Source organism: Ranitomeya variabilis, chromosome 8, assembly GCF_051348905.1.
Source record: "Ranitomeya variabilis isolate aRanVar5 chromosome 8, aRanVar5.hap1, whole genome shotgun sequence".
Classification (NCBI taxonomy): domain Eukaryota; kingdom Metazoa; phylum Chordata; class Amphibia; order Anura; family Dendrobatidae; genus Ranitomeya; species Ranitomeya variabilis.
In genome coordinates, this window is record NC_135239.1 from 150,441,228 (window position 1) to 150,465,157 (window position 23,930).

Consider the following 23,930-nt stretch of genomic DNA (forward strand, 5'->3'; position numbering starts at 1 on the left):
GATGGTGCTGCCAAGACTGATGTTCACACTGCTCTGGCTTTAGAACTTGTGTACCGTACCTCCTTGCAAAGTTGAACAGATACCTATGTGTCATGGATGGGCATTTCTTGTGCTCCATCAACAGGTGTAGACGCACCTGCCCCACATCCTCTGCACTGCGTGCACCATCATCAGCCCTTCCTCTTCCCATCCCTTAGAGCACGCCTTATACATTTTGAAATTGCTTGGTCTCTTGAAACCAAGTTTATTTTTTAAAAAAGAAAAAAATTATTCATCTGCAGCATTCAAAGCGGTTTTTGGGAGATTACTCCACCATAATGTAACAGAGCGTAAAAGTGTATGAATGACAATCAAATTCAATACAGAAAAATATTTCAATGCTTTTTTCATTTTTATAGATCACAGAAATGTACCCCGACCACGTAATACTGTATGTTGAGAAATGTAACCCTACAATATTTTTGAAAGCTTTTTCTTAGATTTAGAGATCACAGAAATGTTCACAGTCTACTTAACCCCTTAATCTCATATGACGTACTATCCCGTCAAGGTGACCTGGGACTTAATTCCCAGTGACGGGATAGTACGTCATATGCGATCGGCCGCGCTCATGGGGGGAGCACGACCGATTGCGGCTGGGTGTCAGCTGACTATCGCAGCTGACATCCAGCACTATGTGCCAGGAGCGGTCACGGACCGCCCCCGGCACATTAACCCTCGGCACACTGCAATCAAACATGATCGCAGTATACCGGCGGTACAGGGAAGCATCGCGCAGGGAGGGGGCTCCCTGCGTGCTTCACCGAGACGATCGGTGCAAGGCGATGTACTCACCTTGTACCGAGCGTCTCCTCCCTGCAGTCCCTGGATCCAAAATGGCCGCGGGGCTGCATCCGGGTCCTGCAGGGAGTACTTCCGGGTCCACAGCAGGTGCTGGTAAGCCTGCAAGGCTGTATGTCAGATCGCTGATCTGACAGAGTGCTGTGCAAACTGTCAGATCAGCGATCTGTGATGTCCCCCCCGGGACAAAGTAAAAAATTTCCACATGTGTAAAAAAAAAAAAATTCCTAAATAAAGAAAAAAATATATATATTATTCCCATAAATACATTTCTTTATCTAAAAAAAACCCAAACAATAAAAGTACACATATTTAGTATCACTGCATCCGTAACGACCCAACCTATAAAACTGTCCCACTAGTTAACCCCTTCAGTGAACACAGTAAGAAAAAAAAAAAAACGAGCCAAAAAACAACGCTTTATTATCATACTGCCGAACAAAAAGTGGAATAACACGCGATCAAAAAGACGGATATAAATAACCATGGTACCGCTGAAAATGTCATCTTGTCCCGCAAAAAAGAGCTGCCATACAGCATCATAAGCAAAAAAATAAAAAAGTTATAGTCCTCAGAATAAAGCGATGCCAAAATAATTATTTTTTTCTATAAAATAGCTTTTATCGTATAAAAGCGCCAAAACATAAAAAAATTATATAAATGAGATATCGCTGTAATCGTACTGACCCGAAGAATAAAACTGCTTTATCAATTTTACCAAACGTGGAACGGTATAAACGCCTCCCCCAAAAGAAATTCATGAATAGCTGGCTTTTGGTCATTCTGCCTCACAAAAATCAGAATAAAAAGTGATCAAAAACTGTCACGTGTCCGAAAATGTTACCAATAAAAAACGTCAACTCGGCCCGCAAAAAACAAGACCTCATATGACTCTGTGGACCAAAATATGGAAAAATTATAGATCTCAATGTGGAGACGCAAAAACTTTTTTGCTATAAAGAGCATCTTTTAGTGTGTGACAGCTGCCAATCATAAAAATCCGATATAAAAAACGCTATAAAAGTAAATCAAACCCCCCTTCATCACCCCCTTAGTTAGAGAAAAATAATAAAGTTAAAAAAATGTATTTATTTCCATTTTCCCATTACGGGCTAGGGTTAGGGCTGGGGTTAGGGCTGGGGTTAGGGCTAGGGTTAGGGCTAGGGTTGGAGCTAAAGTTAGGGTTGGGGCTAAAGTTAGGGTTGGGGCTAAAGTTAGGGTTAGGGTTAGGGCTAAAGTTAGGGTTAGGGTTGGGGCTAAAGTTAGGGTTTGGATTAGAGTTAGGGGTGTGTCAGGGTTAGGGGTGTGGTTAGGGTTACCATTGGGATTAGGGTTAGGGGTGTGTTTGGATTAGGGTTTCAGGTAGAATTGGGGAGTTTCCACTGTTCAGGCACATCAGGGGCTCTCCAAACGCGACATGGCGTCCAATCTCAATTCCAGCCAATTCTGCGTTGAAAAAGTAAAACAGTGCTCCTTCCCTTCCGAGCTCTCCCGTGCGCACAAACAGGGGTTTACCCCAACATATGGGGTATAAGCGTACTCGAGACTAATAGGACAACAACTTTTGGGGTCGAACTTCTCTTGTTATCCTTGGGAAAATAAAAATTTGGGGGGCTAAAAATCATTTTTGTGGGGACAAAAAAGATTTTTTATTTTCACGGCTCTGCGTTGTAAACTGTAGTGAAACACTTGGGGGTTCAAAGTTCTCACAACACATCTAGATAAGTTCCTTGGGAGGTCTAGTTTCCAATATGGGGTCACTTGTGGGGGGTTTCTACTGTTTGGGTACATCAGGGGCTCTGCAAATGCAACGTGACACCTGCAGACCAATCCATCTAAGTCTGCATTCCAAATGGCGCTCCTTCCCTTCCAAGCTCTGCCATGCGCCCAAACAGTGGTTCCCCCTCACATATGGGGTATCAGTGTACTCTGGACAAATTGGACAACAACTTTTGGGGTCCAATTTATCTTGTTACCCTTGTGAAAATACAAAACTGGGGGCTAAAAAATCATATTTGTGAAAAAAAAAAGAATTTTTATTTTCACGGCTCTGCGTTATAAACTGTAGTGAAACACTTGGGGGTTCAAAGCTCTCAAAACACATCTAGATAAGTTCTTTAGGGGGTCTACTTTCCAAAGTGGTGTCACTTGTGGGTTTTTTTTATGTTTAGGCACATCAGGGGCTCTCCAAACGCGACATGGTGTCCCATCTCAATTCCAGTCAATTTTGCATTGAAAAGTCAAATGGCGCTCCTTCCCTTCCGAGCTCTGCCATGAGCCCAAACAATGGTTTACACCCACATATGGGATATCAGCGTACTCAGGACAAATTGCACAACAATATTTGGTGTTCAATTTCTTCTCTTACCCTTGGGAAAATAAAAAATTGGGGGCGAAAAGATCATTTTTGTGAAAAAATATGATTTTTTATCTTTACGGCTCTGCATTATAAACTTCTGTGAAGCACTTGTTGGGTCAAAGTGCTCACCACACATCTAGATAAGTTCCTTAAGGGGTCTACTTTCCATAATGGTGTCACTTGTGGGGGGTTTCAATGTTTAGGCACATCAGGGGCTCCCCAAACGCAACATGGCGTCCCATCTCAATTCCAGTCAATTTTGCATTGAAAAGTCAAATGGCGCTCCTTTCCTTCCGAGCTCTGCCATGTGCCCAAACAGTGGTTTACCTCCACATATGGGGTATCAGCGTACTCAGGACGAATTGTACAACAACTCTTGGGGTCCATTTTCTCCTGTTACCCTTGGTAAAATAAAACAAATTGGAGCTGAAATAAATTTTGTGTGAAAAAAAGTTAAATGTTCATTTTTATTTAAACATTCCAAAAATTCATGTGAAACACCTGAAGGGTTAATAAACTTATTCAATGTGGTTTTGAGCACCTTGAGGGGTTCAGTTTTTAGAATGCTGTCACACTTGGGTATTTTCTATCATATAGACCCCTCAAAATGACTTCAAATGAGATGTGGTCCCTAAAAAAAAAAAATGGTGTTGTAAAAATGAAAAATTGCTGGTCAACTTTTAACCCTTATAACTCCCTAACAAAAAAAAATGTTGGTTCCAAAATTGTGCTATTGTAAAGTAGACATGTGGGAAATGTTACTTATTAAGTATTTTGCATGACATATCTCTGTGATTTAAGGGCATAAAAATTCAAAGTTGGAAAATTGCGACATTTTCAAAATTTTCGCCAAATTTCCATTTTTTTCCACAAATAAACGCAAGTTATATCGAATAAATTTTACCACTATCATGAAGTACAATATGTCACAAGAAAACAATGTCAAATTGCCAAGATCCATTGAAGCGTTCCAGAGTTATAACATCATAAAGAGACAGTGGTCAGAATTGTAAAAATTGGCCCGTTCATTAACGTGCAAACCACCCTCGGGGCTTAAGGGGTTAACACCGTATGGCTGAGAAAAGGAAGCCTACTAAATTTTTAAAAGCTTTTATTCAGTTTTACAGATCACAGAAATGTTCCCAGACCACATAGGACTGTATGGATGAGAAATGGAAGCATACAATATTTTTAAAAACTTTTATTCAGTTTAACAGATCACAGAAATGTTCCCAGACCACATAACACTGTATGGATGAGAAATGGAAGCCTACATTATTTTTAAAAGATTTTTCCTCTGATTTTGAGATCACAGAAATGTTCACAGACTATGTAACACTGCATGGCTGAGAAATGGAAGCCTACAAAATTTGTAAACACTTTTTCTCAAATTTTGAGATCACAGAAGTGTTCACAGACCATGTAATACTGTATGGATGAGAAATGGAAGCCTACAATATTTTTAAAAACTTTTATTCAGTTTTACAGATCACAGAAATGTTTCCAGACCACGTAACATTGTATGGATGAGAAATAGAAGGCTACAATATTTTTAAAAGCGTTTTCCCTAATTTTTAGATAACAGAAATGTTCACAGACCACGTAATGCTGTATGGCTGGGAAATAGAAGGCTACAATATTTTTAAAAGCTTTGCCTCAGTTTTAGAGATCACAGAAATGTTCACAGACCACATAATACTATATGGCTGGGAAATGAAAGCCTATGATATTTTTAATAGCTTTTTCTCAGTTTTAGAGATCACAGAAATGTTCACAGACCACATAATACTGTATGGCTTAGAAATGGAAGTTTAAATATTTTTAAAAGCTTTTCCTGAGTTTTAGGGATCACAGAAATGTTAACTCTATGTAAAACTGTTTGAATGAGAGATTGAAGCCGACAAAATTTTTAAAAGCTTATTTATTCAGTTTTACAGATCACAGAAATGTTCCCAGACCACGTAACACTGTATTGATGAGAAACGGAAGCCTACAATATTTTTAAAAGCTTTTTCTCAAATTTTGAGATCACAGAAATGTTTGCAGACCATGTAACACTCTATGGATGAGAAGTAGAGCGTACAAAATTTGTAAACACTTTTTCTCAAATTTTGATATCACAGAAATGTTCACAATCCACGTAATACTGTATGATTGAGAAATGTATGCCTACAACATTTTTAAAGGCCTTTTCTCAGTTTTATAGATCACAGAAATGTATTCTACATTGTGGACTAGTGTATGGCTGAGAAATGTAGCCCAGGAAAATGTTTCAATGATTTTGGGGTGTGTTATATAACACAAAAAGGACCTCAAAGCACTTAATACTTGATGGATCAAAATATATTCAATTTTTTCAGCCCCCACAAGTAAAGATGCAGCTATATATTTGCCAACAGACTGCAAGGCATAATTCCTATCTACTGATTGTATTCAGCCACTCTCCCTACTCCTGTGATTCTCTCTCCCTCCCTAGGTTAAATGTAGATTGTATGTGATACAAACTGCAAAGTAAACAATTAGCCTTAGAAGGGCTGTTAGTATGATGGCTCAGCTTCAGTACCAGTATCAAGACTACAGGCCTCTGATTCGTTATACTGTGCTCACAGGCCAAGACACGCACTCTCTCCATCCAATGCAAAGCGTCAAAGAGCTGTGCAATAGTGTCAGTATGCCAAGTCGGGCAGTGCCTGTCCTTTTATAAATCCTGATGATGTCAGATGGCCAGCTAATCACAGTAATGCAACAACCAAGATGGCTACGTTATTACAGTGACTGACAGGCAATTCCCACATGGTTATTGGCTGCGTAACAGGCGCTAGAGATGCAGGTTGGGGATTAGAATTTGAACTCAAGCACCACCCATTGTTCGCCGAGTAACAAGCGCATCTGAGCAGTGTGATACTGGAGTGATAGCCGAGTATCACCGATCACGTTTGCACATCCCTAGTTAAAACGTCTTTTATTACCTAGCTTTTACTCAATGTGTTCTTGTATTGCAACAGCCCACTTTCCAGTACCCTGAAATTGGTAAAGTTATATTATTATAATCAATTTAATTAGTTTTTGGGACTGTTTCTAAAAGTACAGTCACTGACAAAAGCACAGTGTTCTAACTGTTTCTGATTAAACCATTACATCTTGAGCCAACATTAGTTGTACAAAATATGTATAGAGCTTGAATTTCTCCTTGTTTACAATATATGTGTACAGTATTTAAATATATACACTATGTTCCAAATTATGATGCAAATTACATTTTTCTCGGATTTTCCTAAATGGTCTTTGTAAATGACAGTCAGTCTAATAAAAGTCATCACCCGTTAGAGTATACATCGAATTTTATTGAAGAAACCTCCCAATGATAACAGTATAATCTCCAAAATGAATAAAAACTCAAAATGCACTGTTCCAAATTATTAGGTGTTATGATAGGGCTAGCGCCTAATGAAAGTATATATTTTATTAGGATAGATGCGTTCGCAGCCCGGGGTCCACCATGCAGGAGAACCTGCTGCTAGCAAATAGCGGAACTAATGGCAGTGTTAGCTAACTCTGTTACTTCACAGAGCAGCCGTGAACACAAAGCGCTGCGCCCTGTTAGACTCCACAGAGGCACAGGCTAACTGTCTAAACAAGAGCAGTAAGTGGTCTTGCACGCACACGAAACTCCTGGCCGGAGGTGCCAGCATTCTAGGGGCTTATTTCAGCCAGGTCCCTGAACTCACTCATACAAGACCACACTGGCGCAAAGTACATAAATGAAAGCAATACTAGCGCATGGCCGTGCGGCCATGCGAGCCTTATATAGCTGCAGCAAGTAAATGACCTTCCTAGAAGGACCAATGAGAGGCTGCCATACCTGAGCATGTGACCCTAAATCTCCACTGATAGATCTTGCCCTGGGCATGCTCAGTGTGTGCCAAGCAGGACTTAGTCCTAGCACCTACAGGACCTTCCTGAAAGGACCAATGGACTTAGCTGCAGTATCTGACCATGTGACCCTCGATCTCCACTGAGAGATCTTACTCAGGGCATGCTCAGAACGAGAAGGGCAAGACTTAGTCCCAGAAGCATCTGCTCGCCGCTGCCCAGCACTGACTTCAATGGCAGAAGCAGGAAAAGCAGCAGTAACTCTTTGTACAGAGTGGGACTGAGCAAGACTCTGGGACCGATGTCTCCGCTGAGCAGGCTCCACTGCGGCAGGAGAAGAATGGGAGACTGCAGCGGAGATGGAACGAGATTCCCCCTGTGCAGAGGCGGGAAATCGACCCCTAACATTAGGCACAGTAGTATTTCTAAACATTTGATATGTTTTAAAGAACTGAAAATGCTCATTTGTGGAATTTGCAGCATTACGAGGTCACATTCACTGAACAAAAAAGCTATTTAACTCCAAAACATCCTAACAGGCCAAGTTACATGTTAACATAGGAGCCCTTCATTGATATTACCTTCACAATTCTTGCATCCATTGAACTTGTGAGTTTATGGAGAGTTTCTGCTTGTATTTCTTTGCATGAAGTCAGAATAGCCTCCCAGAGCTGCTGTTTTGATGTGAACTGCATCCCACCCTCATAGATCTTTTGTTTGATGATACTCCAAAGGTTCTCTATAGGGTTGAGGTCAGGGGAAGATGGTGGCCACACCATGAGTTTATCTCCTTTTATGCCCATAGCAGCCAATTACTCAGAGGTATTCATTGTCATGCATGAAGATGATTTTGCTCCTGAAGGCACGTTTCTGCTTTTTAGACCATGGAAGAAAGTTGTCAGTCAGAAACTCTATTTACTTTGCTGAGGTCATATTCACACCTTCAGGAACCTTAAAGGGCTCTACCAGCTGGTTCCCCATGATTCCAGCCCAAAACATGACTCCTCCACCTCCTTGCTGACGTCGCAGCCTTGTTGGGACATGGTGGCCATCCACCAACCATCCACTACTCCATCCATCTGGACTGTCCAGGTTTGCTCGACACTCATCAGTAAACAAGACTGTTTGAAAATTAGTCTTCATGTATGTCTGGGCCCACTGCAACCGTTTCTGCTTGTGAACACTGTTTAGGAGTGGCCGAATAGTAGGTTTATGCACCACAGCAAGCCTTTGAAGGATCCTACACCTTGAGGTTCGAGGGACTCCAGACGCACCAGCAGCTTCAAATAACTGTTTGCTGCTTTGTAATGGTATTTTGGCAGCTGCTCTCTTAATCCAATGAATTTGTCTGGCAGAAAACTTCCTCATTATGCCTTTATTTGCATGAACTCTGTCTGTGCTCTGTTTCAGTCACAAATCTCATCAGAGTTAGATGATCACTCTTACGTTTTCGTGAAATATCTAATTTTTTCATACCTTGTCCAAGGCATTGCACTATTTAACGCTTTTCAGCAGCATAGAGATCCTTTTTATTTCCCATATTGCTTGAAACCTGTGATCTGCATAATAATGTGGAACATCATTTTTGAGTAGTTTTCCTTTAATTAGAATCACCTGGAAAACTAATTATCACATGTGTTTAAGATTGATTTCAGTGATTCATTGAGCCCTGAGACACAATACTATCCACGAGTTTATTTGAAAAACAAAACAATTAAATCCTTATGACACTTAAATCCAATTTGCATAATAATTTGGAACACGGTGTATATATATATATATATATATATATATATATATATATATATATATATATATATATATATATATATATATATACAGTATATAATATATTTATATATATACTAGATTGTGGCCCGATTCTAACGCATCGGGTATTCTAGAATATGCATGTCCCCGTAGTACAGGTCCTTCTCAAAAAATTAGCATATAGTGTTAAATTTCATTATTTACCATAATGTAATGATTACAATTAAACTTTCATATATTATAGATTCATTATCCACCAACTGAAATTTGTCTGGTCTTTTATTGTTTTAATACTGATGATTTTGGCATACAACTCCTGATAACCCAAAAAACCTGTCTCAATAAATTAGCATATTTCACCCGTCCAATCAAATAAAAGTGTTTTTTAATAACAAACAAAAAAACCATCAAATAATAATGTTCAATTATGCACTCAATACTTGGTCGGGAATCCTTTGGCAGAAATGACTGCTTCAATGCGGCGTGGCATGGAGGCAATCAGCCTGTGACACTGCTGAGATGTTATGGAGGCCCAGGATGCTTCAATAGCGGCCTTAAGCTCATCCAGAGTGTTGGGTCTTGCGTCTCTCAACTTTCTCTTCACAATATCCCACAGATTCTCAATGGGGTTCAGGTCAGGAGAGTTGGCAGGCCAATTGAGCACAGTAATACCATGGTCAGTAAACCATTTACCAGTGGTTTTGGCACTGTGAGCAGGTGCCAGGTCGTGCTGAAAAATGAAATCTTCATCTCCATAAAGCATTTCAGCCGATGGAAGCATGAAGTGCTCCAAAATCTCCTGATAGCTAGCTGCATTGACCCTGCCCTTGATGAAACACAGTGGACCAACACCAGCAGCTGACATGGCACCCCACACCATCACTGACTGTGGGTACTTGACACTGGACTTCAGGCATTTTGGCATTTCCTTCTCCCCAGTCTTCCTCCAGACTCTGGCACCTTGATTTCCGAATGACATGCAAAATTTGCTTTCATCAGAAAAAAGTACTTGGGACCACTTAGCAACAGTCCAGTGCTGCTTCTCTGTAGCCCAGGTCAGGCGCTTCTGCCGCTGTTTATGGTTCAAAAGTGGCTTTACCTGGGGAATGCATTTCCTGCACACGCCTGTGCACGGTGGCTCTGGATGTTTCCACACCAGACTCAGTCCACTGCTTCCTCAGGTTCCCCAAGGTCTGGAATCGGTCCTTCTCCACAATCTTCCTCAGGGTCCGGTCACCTCTTCTCGTTGTACAGCGTTTTCTGCCACATTTTTGCCTTCCAACAGACTTACCATTGAGGTGCCTTGATACAGCACTCTGGGAACAGCCTATTTGTTGAGAAATTTCTTTCTGGGTCTTACCCTCTTGCTTGAGGGTGTCAATGATGGCCTTCTTGACATCTGTCAGGTCGCTAGTCTTAAGGTACCTTCACACGAAGCGACGCTGCAGCGATAGCGACAACGATGCCGATCGCTGCAGCGTCGCTGTTTGATCGCTGGAGAGCTGTCACACAGACCGCTCTCCAGCGACCAACGATGCCGAGGCCCCCGGGTAACCAGGGTAAACATCGGGTTGCTAAGCGCAGGGCCGCGCTTAGTAACCCGATGTTTACCCTGGTTACCAGCGTAAAAGTAAAAAAAACAAACAGTACATGCTCACCTGCGCGTCCCCCAGCGTCCGCTTCCTGACACTGACTGAGCTCCGGCCCTAACAGCACAGCGGTGACGTCACCACTGTGCTTTCACTTTCAATTTAGGGCCGGCGCTCAGTCAGTGTCAGGAAGCAGAGGCTGGGGGACGCGCAGGTAAGCATGTACTGTTTGTTTTTTTTACTTTTACGCTGGTAACCAGGGTAAACATCGGGTTCCTAAGCGCGGCCCTGCGCTTGGTAACCCGATGTTTACCCTGGTTACCAGTGTAAAACATCGCTGGTATCGTTGCTTTTGCTTTCAAACACAACGATACACAGCGATCGGACGACCAAATAAAGTTCTGGACTTTATTCAGCGACCAGCGACATCACAGCAGGATCCTGATCGCTGCTGCGTGTCAAACGAAACGATATCGCTAGCGAGGACGCTGCAACGTCACGGATCGCTAGCGATGTCGTTTCGTGTGAAGGTACCTTTACCCATGATGGGGGTTTTGAGTAATGAACCAGGCAGGGAGTTTTTAAAAGCCTCAGGTATCTTTTGCATGTGTTTAGAGTTAATTAGTTGATTCAGAAGATTAGGGTAATAGGTCGTTTAGAGAACCTTTTCTTGATATGCTAATTTATTGAGACAGGTTTTTTTGGGTTATCAGGAGTTGTATGCCAAAATCATCAGTATTAAAACAATAAAAGACCTGACAAATTTCAGTTGGTGGATAATGAATCTATAATATATGAAAGTTTAATTGTAATCATTACATTATGGTAAATAATGAAATTTAACACTATATGCTAATTTTTTGAGAAGGACCTGTATATGGACAATGATGATTCCAGAATTCGCGGCAGACTGTGCCCGTCGCTGATTGGTCGAGGCAACCTTTATGACATCATCGTCGCCATGGCAACCATTATGACATATATATAATCTACACTCCTCAATATTTCAATTGTAGCACCAAGAATGAAATTATGGAAACTGGACATGTTAAAGATGATAAATTAGATGTCTGAGGAATTTTCTACCATGCTGAATTCACTTGGGCATGAAATCATCAAGATCTGCTGTTGGCAGCTTTCTTTGTGATTGCTGACTAATTATATCCCAAATGTGTTTGATAAGAAACATGTCCGGAGATGCTGCAGGCCAAGGTAGCATATTTAAGTCATGCAGGTTGCTCACAGCAATATTCCTTTTTGACAGTTAAAAAGTGGCTCTTGGCACACTTTGAAGAAATGGCAGCACCACTGGTGCCATGATTGATCCACTCTGTACTGCAAGTGAAATTAAACATCAAATACCAAGCCTAAGGTGTCAAACGGTGTCAACACCAACTATCAGAAGGTATTTGCATGACAAAGGTCTACAGATGTTCATTGACTTTATGCCACGGCTCTCATAAGCTATCATGGTGCAGAGCAAGATGGCAATGGAGGCTGGAATAGAAATCTTTCCTCTTCAGCTATGAGTCACACTTTTGCCTTGCATGTAAAAATAGCCAGAGATTGGTGTGAAGACTACGTGGGCAATGCTGTAAAGAGAAATAATAACAACAATTCTTGAATTGCTTTTCTTTGTTCATCCTGCCTTCCAAAAATCAGATTAGAAAGTGATCAAATACTATTATGTACCCCAAAATGGTATCAATAAAAATTTGGCAGAATGATTTTGTTGGCAGAAAAATAGAAAATTATAGCTCTGAAAATGTGGTGGTGCAAAAAGAATGTTGACAAAATGTTTTTTTTTTAGCGTATGTAAGCAAAGCCTACAACAAAAATAAATAAATATGGTATCACACCGACCCAAACAATATAGTAGTCTATATACCACTTGAGAAACGGCATAAAAATAAAGGCAATTCTTGACCTGCTGCTGTTTATTTGTTCATTCAGTATTCTGCCTCCAAAAGGTTGCAAAAAGATGAGATTCATATTTAACCTGCGCTCCAAAACAGTGTTTCTCAACTCCAGTCCTCAAGGCCCCTCAACAGTTCATGATTTGTGAATATCCAGCAGAGATAATTTGTAGCAATTTCTGAATCCTTGCTAATATTTCATCACCTGTGCAATACTAAAGAGATCCTGAGCACATGGCCTGTTAAAGTATGTGCACGTGATGTCTTTGGAATCTGCCTGGAAAAGTACTGCTCAATTGAGGCAAAAAATGAACATAATAAGCAAAAATGGGGCAAAAATGATGATGAGACCACCAATGAAGCCAGTTCAGGAAAAAGAGTGCCAGCCGTTTCCTAAAGAGGCTTTGCGGAATAAAACGTTGGCATTTCTGCTGCCTTTACCCCTTCCGGACCTTTTTCTTTTTTTTCGCTTTTTTTTCTTCTAAGAGCCATATGTTTTTTATTAACCAAAATGACAAGTGGTCTATTCTATATTTAATAACCAGCAGAGGATAAACAAACAGCTGTGGGCTGATATCAAGGATATTGGCCCCCTCTCAGACTAAGAACATCAGCTCTCAGCTGTCATAGAAATGACACATCCATAAGATGCGCCAATTCTGGGGCTTAGCTTCCGCTCGTCTGTTATGATCCTTAGTGGTTGAGGATCACCAAATACTCCAGCTAAGTAACAAAACATAGGACAAGCTCTAGAGAGGTGGCAAACTGGACTGACCGCAAATCTGAACCTATCCAACACACTAAAGGTAGCCGGTGAACGTGTCTAAAATCCTAGACGTCTCGAGCCAGCCTGAGGAACTAACTACCCCTAGAGAGAAAGAAAGACCTCACTTGCCTCCAGAGAAATAATTCCCAAAGATATAGAAGCCCCCAACAAATAATAACGGTGAGGTAAGAGGAAGGCACATACACAGGGGTGAAAGCAGATTCAGCAAATGAGGCCCACTAATACTAGATAGCAGAAAATAGAAAAGGGGTCTGTGCGGTCAGTAAAAAACCCTTACAAAATATCCACACTGAGATTTCAAGAACCCCCGCACCAACTAACGGTGTGGGGGGAGAAACTCGGTCCCCTAGAGCAACCAGCAAGCGAGGAAATCACATTTTAGCAAGCTGGACAAGAAACATGATGAATGCTGATAATAAAAAAATAAACAAACAAAAACTTAGCTTGTCTTGGAGAGACTGGGAGCAAGGTAGTCACAAGGAATCTGAAGAGCACTGAATACATTGAGAGCAGGCAAGGAACTGAGTATCCAGGTGAGCTAAATAGGAAACCAACCAAGGATAACGAACCAGCTGATGCTGCCAACCTGCAGAAAGTATATTACAGCATGGTCAACCTCAATAAATACTAAAACATAACATTTAATAAGCTTTTAAAATACACAAACAGCATAAAGAAATCTAAGTGCTCAAAATAACCAGTGCTCAAGTAAAAAAGGGTTTTGGTTCAATCTCACCCATATGAGTATTTCCTTCTCATTTCTTTTTTGGCTTATTCTTTTAGAAATAAACCACACCAGCAGGATGAAGAAGATATAAACATATAGTTATGGGGGGGGGGATCTTAGGGTCTAAATCTCCTTGTCGTGCCCCTGTATATCTCCCGCCCTAACAAGGGCAGTACCCGAATGTCATCCTGCTCAAAAGGATACCCATGACAAATGTAGCCTCCCTATGGCATGTATACTCCCAACGCGTTTCCTTCCCCGTTACGGGGAATTCATCAGGGGAAATTTAGAATAGGCTCAAAAAGTTGCCTGCAATAGCACGTGCAACTTGAAAACCGACTGGTGTAGTCAGTGCCGCTCAATCGGGAAAGTGCTCTCTGTCTTTCCGGGATATGCTGTCCTTAAATAAGTGGTGGATAGTATTCCACTCCCACGGCGTCTGACATCACTTCCCTTACTTCATTCATCAAACCCTCTCATCCGTCAGTCACCCACCATGTTTTCACATACCTGCTCATCAGGCGTCTATAGTGCAGGGGCTGCGGTCCGTAAATGATTACTGCGCATGCGCTGGTAGCGCTACATGTCCCGGTCACGTGACCGCAGGTCCTGTACTCGATCTGCTATTGATCACCGCGCATGCGTGTCTCACACTGTACCTCCCGGTCACCTGACCGTAGGTCCTATAATCAAGTATCTCCTTTCCATTACAGCACTGTCTTACCTCATCTAGGAACCATAATGGTGCATGCGCTATCTGAACCGCCTCTCTTAGTCACATGATGGCCGGTACTGCGCACAATTATCTCTCAAGAGGCTTTATTCACTTTGATAAGTATTAATAAATAGTTACATTTTTAACTTATCTTTTGTTTAACTATAAAGCCTCTATTCATAATTGTATATAGGTCAATGTTTGGGTGCATATCTTATTTAAGAGAAGCCATCTAGATAACCAAAATTTCTGACGCCAATTCCTATATAATATACAAAATAAAACAAACCACCACCATACCAATAATTCCTATTAGTCTGCAGCCTAGATATTTTCAGGTCTATATCTTCTGCTTTCGTTCTACTAATGGATCAATATTAATACTGATATCTACTGTAAATACAGCTCAGTATAACTCTCTATAATACAATTAAGCATGATAAACTTATTACAAATCTGTTTTATTGGCTTAGTTTCCTTATAGTCTGTCGAATACCTCGCTATGTGACAATATCAGGTGAAAAGGAGAAGGGGGGAACAATGAGTCAAGATACTTCATTCATAGGAAACAGCTATAGTTTAGCTGTTCGTTTAAACCTAATGGTTGCTGCGTGTCTAACCAAAAGATCCACTTACATTCTCTTTGCAAAATCATCTTGTCATAATTTCCACCTCTTACTGATGGTTCCACTTTGTCAATTCCCATAAATTTAATAACTTCACTTTTACCCCCATGATAACTGTTGACATGTTTCGCTAGTGGGGTATCTCTACCATTGCATATATCTCCAATATGCTCTCTAACCCTTCTCCTAAATTCCCTTGTTGTCTTTCCCACATATGACTTTCCACATAAGCATGATGCCTTATAGATGACTCCCGTGGTTTTGCAATTGATGAAATGTTTGATCCCAAAACTTTCATTTGTGTGGTCATTTATAAATTCCCTACCTGATTGTATTGATATACAGGCCACGCATCTTCCACATTTGAAGCACCCTTTTGGCTTCTCTGGCAGCCAAGTTTTTTTATCCTGGGACTTATTAAAATGGCTATGTACTAATCTGTTTTTTAGAGACCTACCCTTCCTGTATGTTATTTGTGGTATCTCACCTATAACCTCCACTATATCCTCATCCATTTGAAGAAGAAAATAGAAAAGGGGTCTGTGCGGTCAGTAAAAAACCCTTACAAAATATCCACACTGAGATTTCAAGAACCCCCGCACCAACTAACGGTGTGGGGGGAGAAACTCGGTCCCCTAGAGCAACCAGCAAGTGAGGAAATCACATTTTAGCAAGCTGGACAAGAAACATGATGAATGCTGATAATAAAAAAATAAACAAACAAAAACTTAGCTTGTCTTGGAGAGACTGGGAGCAAGGTAGTCACAAGGAATCTGAAGAGCACTGAATACATTGAGAGCAGGCAAGGAACTGAGTATCCAGGTGAGCTAAATAGGAAACCAACCAAGGATAACGAACCAGCTGATGCTGCCAACCTGCAGAAAGACAACACTACACAGTACCGCTTGTGACCACTAGAGGGAGCCCAAAAATAGAGTTCACAACAGTACCCCCCCCTTGAGGAGGGGTCACCGAACCCTCATCAAGACCCCCAGGCGATCAGGATGAGCCGCGTGGAAGGCATGAACCAAATCGGCCGCATGAACATCAGAGGCGACAACCCAGGAATTATCCTCCTGACCATAGCCCTTCCACTTAACCAAATACTGAAGCCTCCGTCTAGAGATACGAGAATCCAAAATCTTCTCCACCACGTACTCCAATTCGCCCTCGACCAGCACCGGAGCAGGAGGCTCAACAGAAGGAACCACAGGTACCACATACCTCCGCAACAAAGACCTATGGAACACATTATGAATGGCAAACGATGCTGGGAGATCCAAACGAAAAGACACCGGGTTAAGGATTTCCAAGATCTTATAAGGACCGATGAAGCGAGGCTTGAATTTAGGAGAGGAGACCTTCATAGGAACATACCGAGAAGACAGCCACACCAAATCCCCAACACGAAGTCGGGGACCCACACCGCGGCAGCGGTTGGCAAAGCGCTGAGCCTTCTCCTGTGACAACCTCAAATTGTCCACCACATGGTTCCAAATCTGCTGCAACCTATCCACCACAGAATCCACCCCAGGACAGTCAGAAGGCTCAACCTGACCCGAGTAAAAACGAGGATGGAAACCAGAATTGCAGAAAAAAGGCGAAACCAAAGTAGCAGAACTAGCCCGATTATTAAGGGCAAACTCGGCCAATGGCAAAAAAGTCACCCAATCATCCTGATCAGCAGAAACAAAACATCTCAAATAAGTTTCCAACGTCTGATTAGTTCGCTCGGTTTGGCCATTAGTCTGAGGATGGAAGGCCGATGAAAAAGACAAATCAATGCCCATCTTAGCACAAAAAGTCCGCCAAAACCTGGACACAAACTGGGATCCTCTATCAGACACAATATTTTCAGGAATGCCATGCAAGCGAACCACATTCTGAAAAAATAGAGGAACCAAATCGGAGGAAGAAGGCAACTTAGGCAAGGGCACCAAATGGACCATCTTGGAAAAACGATCACACACCACCCAGATGACAGACATTTTCTGAGATACTGGAAGATCCGAAATAAAATCCATGGAAATGTGCGTCCAAGGCCTTTTCGGAACAGGCAAAGGCAAAAGCAAACCGCTGGCACGAGAACAGCAAGGCTTAGCCCGAGCATAAATCCCACAAGACTGCACAAAGGAACGCACATCCCGCGACAAGGAAGGCCACCAGAAGGACCTAGCCACCAAATCTCTGGTACCAAAAATCCCAGGATGACCCGCCAACACCGAAGAATGAACCTCAGAAATAACTCTGCTGGTCCATCGCTCCGGGACAAACAGTCTCTCTGGTGGACAACGGTCAGGTCTATCCGCCTGAAATTTCTGCAGCACTCGTCGCAAATCTGGGGAAATGGCAGACAAAATCACTCCCTCTCTGAGAATACCAGCCGGCTCAGAAACTCCCGGAGACTCAGGCACAAAACTCCTAGAAAGTGCATCAGCTTTCACGTTCTTCGAACCAGGCAGGTATGAGACCACGAAGTTGAAACGGGAGAAAAACAACGACCAACGAGCCTGTCTAGGATTCAGGCGCTTGGCAGATTCAAGGTAAATCAGATTTTTGTGATCAGTCAAGACCACCACGCGATGTTTAGCTCCTTCGAGCCAATGTCGCCACTCCTCAAATGCCCACTTCATAGCCAACAACTCCCGATTACCAACGTCATAATTCCGCTCGGCAGGCAAAAACTTTCTTGAAAAGAAAGCACATGGCTTCATCACAGAGCCATCAGAGCTTCTCTGCGACAAAACAGCCCCTGCTCCAATCTCAGAAGCATCAACCTCGACCTGGAAGGGGAGAGAGACATCTGGCTGACATAAGACTGGAGCTGAAGAAAACCGGTGCTTCAGCTCCCGAAAGGCCTCCACGGCCGCAGGAGACCAGTTAGTAACATCAGAACCCTTCTTGGTCAAATCCGTCAAAGGTTTAACCACGCTAGAAAAATTAGCGATGAAACGACGGTAAAGATTAGCAAAACCCAAGAACTTCTGAAGACTCTTAACAGACGTGGGCTGAGTCCAGTCATGAATAGCCTGGACCTTGACTGGGTCCATCTCCACAGTAGAAGGAGAAAAAATAAAACCCAAAAAGGAGACCTTCTCTACTCCGAAGAGGCATTTTGAGCCCTTCACAAATAAAGCATTAGCACGCAGGACCTGAAACACCATCCTGACCTGCTTCACATGGGACTCCCAATCATCAGAAAAGACCAAAATGTCATCCAGATAAACAATCATAAATTTATCCAGATATTATCGGAAGATGTCATGCATGAAGGACTGAAACACAGAAGGAGCATTAGAGAGTCCAAAAGGCATCACAAAGTACTCAAAATGGCCTTCAGGCATATTAAATGCTGTTTTCCATTCATCTCCCTGCTTAATGCGCACAAGGTTATACGCACCACGGAGATCTATCTTGGTGAACCAACTGGCACCCTTAATCCGAGCAAACAAATCAGACAATAGTGGTAAAGGATACTGAAATTTGACTGTGATTTTATTCAGAAGACGATAATCTATACAAGGTCTCAAGGAACCGTCCTTCTTGGCCACAAAAAAAAATCCTGCACCAAGAGGGGAAGAGGATGGGCGAATATGTCCCTTCTCCAAAGACTCCTTTATATAACTCCGCATCGCGGCATGCTCTGGTATAGACAGATTAAAAAGTCGTCCCTTAGGGAATTTACTACCAGGAATTAAATTTATAGCACAGTAACAATCCCTATGAGGGGGCAGGGCACTGGACCTGGGCTCATCAAATACATCCTGGTAGTCAGACAAAAACTCAGGGACCTCAGAAGGAGTGGAAGAAGCAATAGACACCAACGGAGCATCGCCATGAATTCCCTGACAACCCCAACTTGACACAGACATAGCTTTCCAATCTAAAACTGGATTATGAGCGTCCAGCCATGGCAGACCCAAAACGACAACATCATGCAAATTATGCAGAACAAGAAAGCGAATCACCTCCTGATGTACGGGAGTCATGCACATGGTCATTTGCGTCCAATACTGAGGCTTATTCTCAGCCAATGGCGTAGCATCAATTACCCTCAGAGGAATGGGAAATTCCAAAGGCTCCAGGACAAAACCACAGCGCCTGGCAAACGACAAATCCATCAGATTCAGGGCAGCACCCGAATCCACAAAAGCCATAACCGGGTAGGACGACAAAGAACAAATCAAAGTAACAGACAAAATAAATTTAGGCTGCATAGTACCAATGGTGACAGGTTTAACGATTTTTTTTAAGCGTTTAGAGCATGCTGAGATAACATGAGTAGAATCACCACAGTAAAAGCACAACCCATTTTGACGTCTATGACTTTGTCGCTCAATTCTGGTCAGAGTTCGGTCACATTGCATAGACTCAGGTCTCTGTTCAGAAAATACCGCCAAAGGATGAGCAGATTTGCGCTCCCGCAAACGCCGATCAACCTGAATGGCTAAAGCCATAGAATCACTCAGACTTGTAGGGGTGGGAAACCCCACCATAACATTCTTAACGGCCTCAGAAAGACCTTCTCTGAAATTTGCAGCCAGGGCACACTCATTCCATTGAGTAAGCACCGACCATTTCCGAAATTTTTGACAATACACCTCTGCTTCATCCTGACCTTGAGAGATAGCCAGCAATGCTTTTTCTGCCTGATTCTCAAGATTAGGCTCCTCATAAAGCAGTCCAAGAGCCAAAAAAAATGCATCTACATTAAGCAATGCAGGATCTCCTGGCGCCAGAGAGAAAGCCCAATCTTGAGGGTCGCCACGTAACAAGGAGATAACAATTTTAACTTGCTGAGCGGAATCACCAGAGGAACGAGGTCTCAGAGATAGAAATAACTTACAATTATTCTTAAAATTTAGAAACCTAGATCTATCTCCAGAAAACAACTCAGGGATGGGTATTTTTGGTTCAGACATAGGGCTATGAATAACAAAATCCTGAATACTTTGCACCCGTGCAGCAAGATGATCCACACTAGAAGCCAGAGTCTGAACATCCATGTCTGCAGCTGAGCTCAAAACCACCCAGAGTTCAAGGGGATGAAAGAAGCTAAACAGACTGCAGCAAAGGAAAAGCGGGAGGAAAAAAATGTACTCAGGTCTTCTTTTTATCCCACTTCTGCGATGCATTAAACACTTTTGGGCCTGCTCTACTGTTATGATCCTTAGTGGTTGAGGATCACCAAATACTCCAGCTAAGTAACAAAACATAGGACAAGCTCTAGAGAGGTGGCAAACTGGACTGACCGCAAATCTGAACCTATCCAACACACTAAAGGTAGCCGGTGAACGTGTCTAAAATCCTAGACGTCTCGAGCCAGCCTGAGGAACTAACTACCCTTAGAGAGAAAGAAAGACCTCACTTGCCTCCAGAGAAATAATTCCCAAAGATATAGAAGCCCCCAACAAATAATAACGGTGAGGTAAGAGGAAGGCACATACACAGGGGTGAAAGCAGATTCAGCAAATGAGGCCCACTAATACTAGATAGCAGAAAATAGAAAAGGGGTCTGTGCGGTCAGTAAAAAACCCTTACAAAATATCCACACTGAGATTTCAAGAACCCCCGCACCAACTAACGGTGTGGGGGGAGAAACTCAGTCCCCTAGAGCAACCAGCAAGCGAGGAAATCACATTTTAGCAAGCTGGACAAGAAACATGATGAATGCTGATAATCAAAAAATAAACAAACAAAAACTTAGCTTGTCTTGGAGAGACTGGGAGCAAGGTAGTCACAAGGAATCTGAAGAGCACTGAATACATTGAGAGCAGGCAAGGAACTGAGTATCCAGGTGAGCTAAATAGGAAACCAACCAAGGATAACGAACCAGCTGATGCTGCCAACCTGCAGAAAGACAACACTACACAGTACCGCTTCTGACCACTAGAGGGAGCCCAAAAATAGAGTTCTCAACATTCGTCCCACTTGCCGTGGTGCAGTGGCAAGTGGGGTAATAGTATTGGGGTTGATGTCAGCTCTGTATTGGCATCTGATGTCAAGCCAAGAGGTTACTAATGGAGAGACTTCTATAGGAGACATTTACTAAGACATAATCACATTGTGATAAAGACATAGCCAGAATAAAGTCCTTTATTTGAACAAACTCTTTTATTTGAAAGAAACAATCCCCATCCTCTTTTACCCATTTATTTACAAAAATAAAAAATTCCATATTCCTTACCTGTCCAACCATAATCCATATGTCCTACGATGAGCTCCAACTCTGCTACATCAGGATCACATCATTCCACCGCTCAGTCGTGAATCCTGGAGACACTGAGCCGAGTAAGAGAACTCAGCTGCAACACCGAGCCATGACATCAATAAGATGAGCAGAGTTCATAGTCAGTGGACTCTGGTGACCTCACTGACGTCAGCACTCATAAGAATGTTCTCAAACAGCCATTGCTGTCAGTGAGATCACTGGAGTTCATTGACTATGATCTACGCTCACGTTATTGATGTCACCACTCGATGCTGCAGCTGAATTCTCAGTCCCAGCTCAGTGTCTCCAGGATTCACGGCTGAGTGGTCAAATCATGCCATCTTCATCCATTCAATCCAGATGTAGCAGTTGGTCTCTTTGTGAGACAAATGGATTATCGTGGGACAGGTGAGGAATATAGTGTTTTTTAATTTTTGTAAATGGGTAAAAGAGGTTGAGGAGTTTTATTTAAAATAAAGGACTTTATGCTTGCTATGTTTTTATTACATTATGACTATAGGGCTAGTAATGGGGACATCTTATAGACGCCTCTCCATTACTAACCCCTGATCTTGATGTCAGCGACATCAACCCCAAACCTATAATCCCACTCGCCACCCCATAAGGGCACATGGGAAGAGCAGAGGCTAAGGGCCAGATTTTTCACATCTTATGGATGCCCCATTTTTAGGGCATCTGAGAGCTGATGTTCTTAGTCTGGTGGGGAGGCAATATCCATAGACTATTCTAGACTATTAATATAAACCCACCGATGTCTGCTTAGCCCAGGGGTGAACCTAGCCTCTCTGCTGCCTGAGGCGAACTGCAAAATGGCGCCCCCCTCCGTTGTAAAATCAGTACAAATAAATCTGGTTTACTCTTTAGTAGCCTAACCTGACGCACATGTACAATACATACAGTTTTAAATAGTAATATATTTAGGAAATAGGAAAGATTTTTTAAGCCTCCACCATGACAAGGCAGACTCTTTTGGCCCAGCTCTACTCTACTCTAAGGTATTAAACATTTGTTAAAATATCCAATACAATTTAGGTATATTTTTATTTTTCAATTTTTAAAATGATCAATAATATCACATATAGGGGACAAATACCATTGCACCATGACCAAACCATATATTACCACCACATAGTGACCTATAATACCACATACAAAGGAACAAATACCACCACACCATGTCCAGGCAACATATTAACACCACATAGAGACCTATAAAACCACATACAAGGAACAGATACCACCACACCATGTCCAGACACCATATTACCACCTCAGTGACAGAATAATATCACATACAAGGAACAAATACCACCACACCATGGCCAGACCACATATTACCACCACATACAAGGAACAAATAACGCCACATCATAGCCGGACAACATATTACCACCACATAGTGACTGAATACTACAATACTGATCATTAACAAAACAAAACACAATACTAATATCACCATAAGTGCCATTATACACAGGAGATCTGTACTTAGTATGCAGTGTCTGTGTACAGGTAATACAGTGATTACCCATCACATTATACACAGGAGCTCCTTATATAGTATACAGTGTACAGGTAATACAGTGATCCACAGTGACATACACAGGAGCTCTGTATATAGTGTCAGTGTGCAGGTAATACAGTGATCACCGGTGACATTATACTCATGAGCTCTGTATATAGTGTCAGTGTACAGATAATACAGTGATCATCGGTGACATTATACACAGGAGCTCTGTATACAATGTCAGTATGCAGGTAATACAGTGATCACCGGTGACATTATACACAGGAGCTCTGTATATAATGTATAGGTAATACAGTGATCACCGGTGACATTATACACCGGACCGCTGTATATAGTATGCAGTGTATAGTGTGCGTGTACATGCATTACACTAAACATAGCCTATACCACTACTGGCTCATGGGACTGCTAATCTAAGCTTTATAACCCGTCACAAAATTCTGACTCACACATAAATATCCTACAAAAGAAGGAATAGGGCACCAACCTTCCCAGGGCTGATCAGCCCATGAACGGGAAACACATGCAAGATTGCAAAAAATGCCTGTGAAGCAGAGACTCTAGAGAGCAAATAGAGTATAGATTACCCGTTTGTAGATATTGACAGGGGCCCTCTGCTTCACTGGCATTTTTTGCAATCTTGCATGTGTTTCCCGTTCATGGGCTGATCAGCCCTGGGAAGGTTGGTGCCCTATTCCTTCTTTTGTAGGATATTTATGTGTGAGTCAGAATTTTGTGACGGGTTATAAAGCTTAGATTAGCAGTCCCATGAGCCAGTAGTGGTATAGGCTATGTTTAAGGTATCATATTATACATGTGTTGTCATGTGGATATCATCTTTAATGGACCAGGTTCTTTGCTGTGTTGCATTTTAATTATGTTTTAAACATGTGTATGTTGTATCAATAAAAACCTCTTTTTGCATTGTTTGTATATATTGCGTGGTGTGCATTATTACAGTGGTGCTT

The 23,930-nt window shown here is 42.1% G+C and overlaps 1 protein-coding gene across 1 annotated transcript in view; it reads left to right on the plus strand.

Moving 5' to 3' along the window:
• GRIN2B (glutamate ionotropic receptor NMDA type subunit 2B) overlaps positions 1-23,930 on the plus strand; it is an 820,631-nt gene that overhangs the window by 595,387 nt on the left and 201,314 nt on the right. The gene's annotated exons all lie outside the window — the stretch shown is intronic.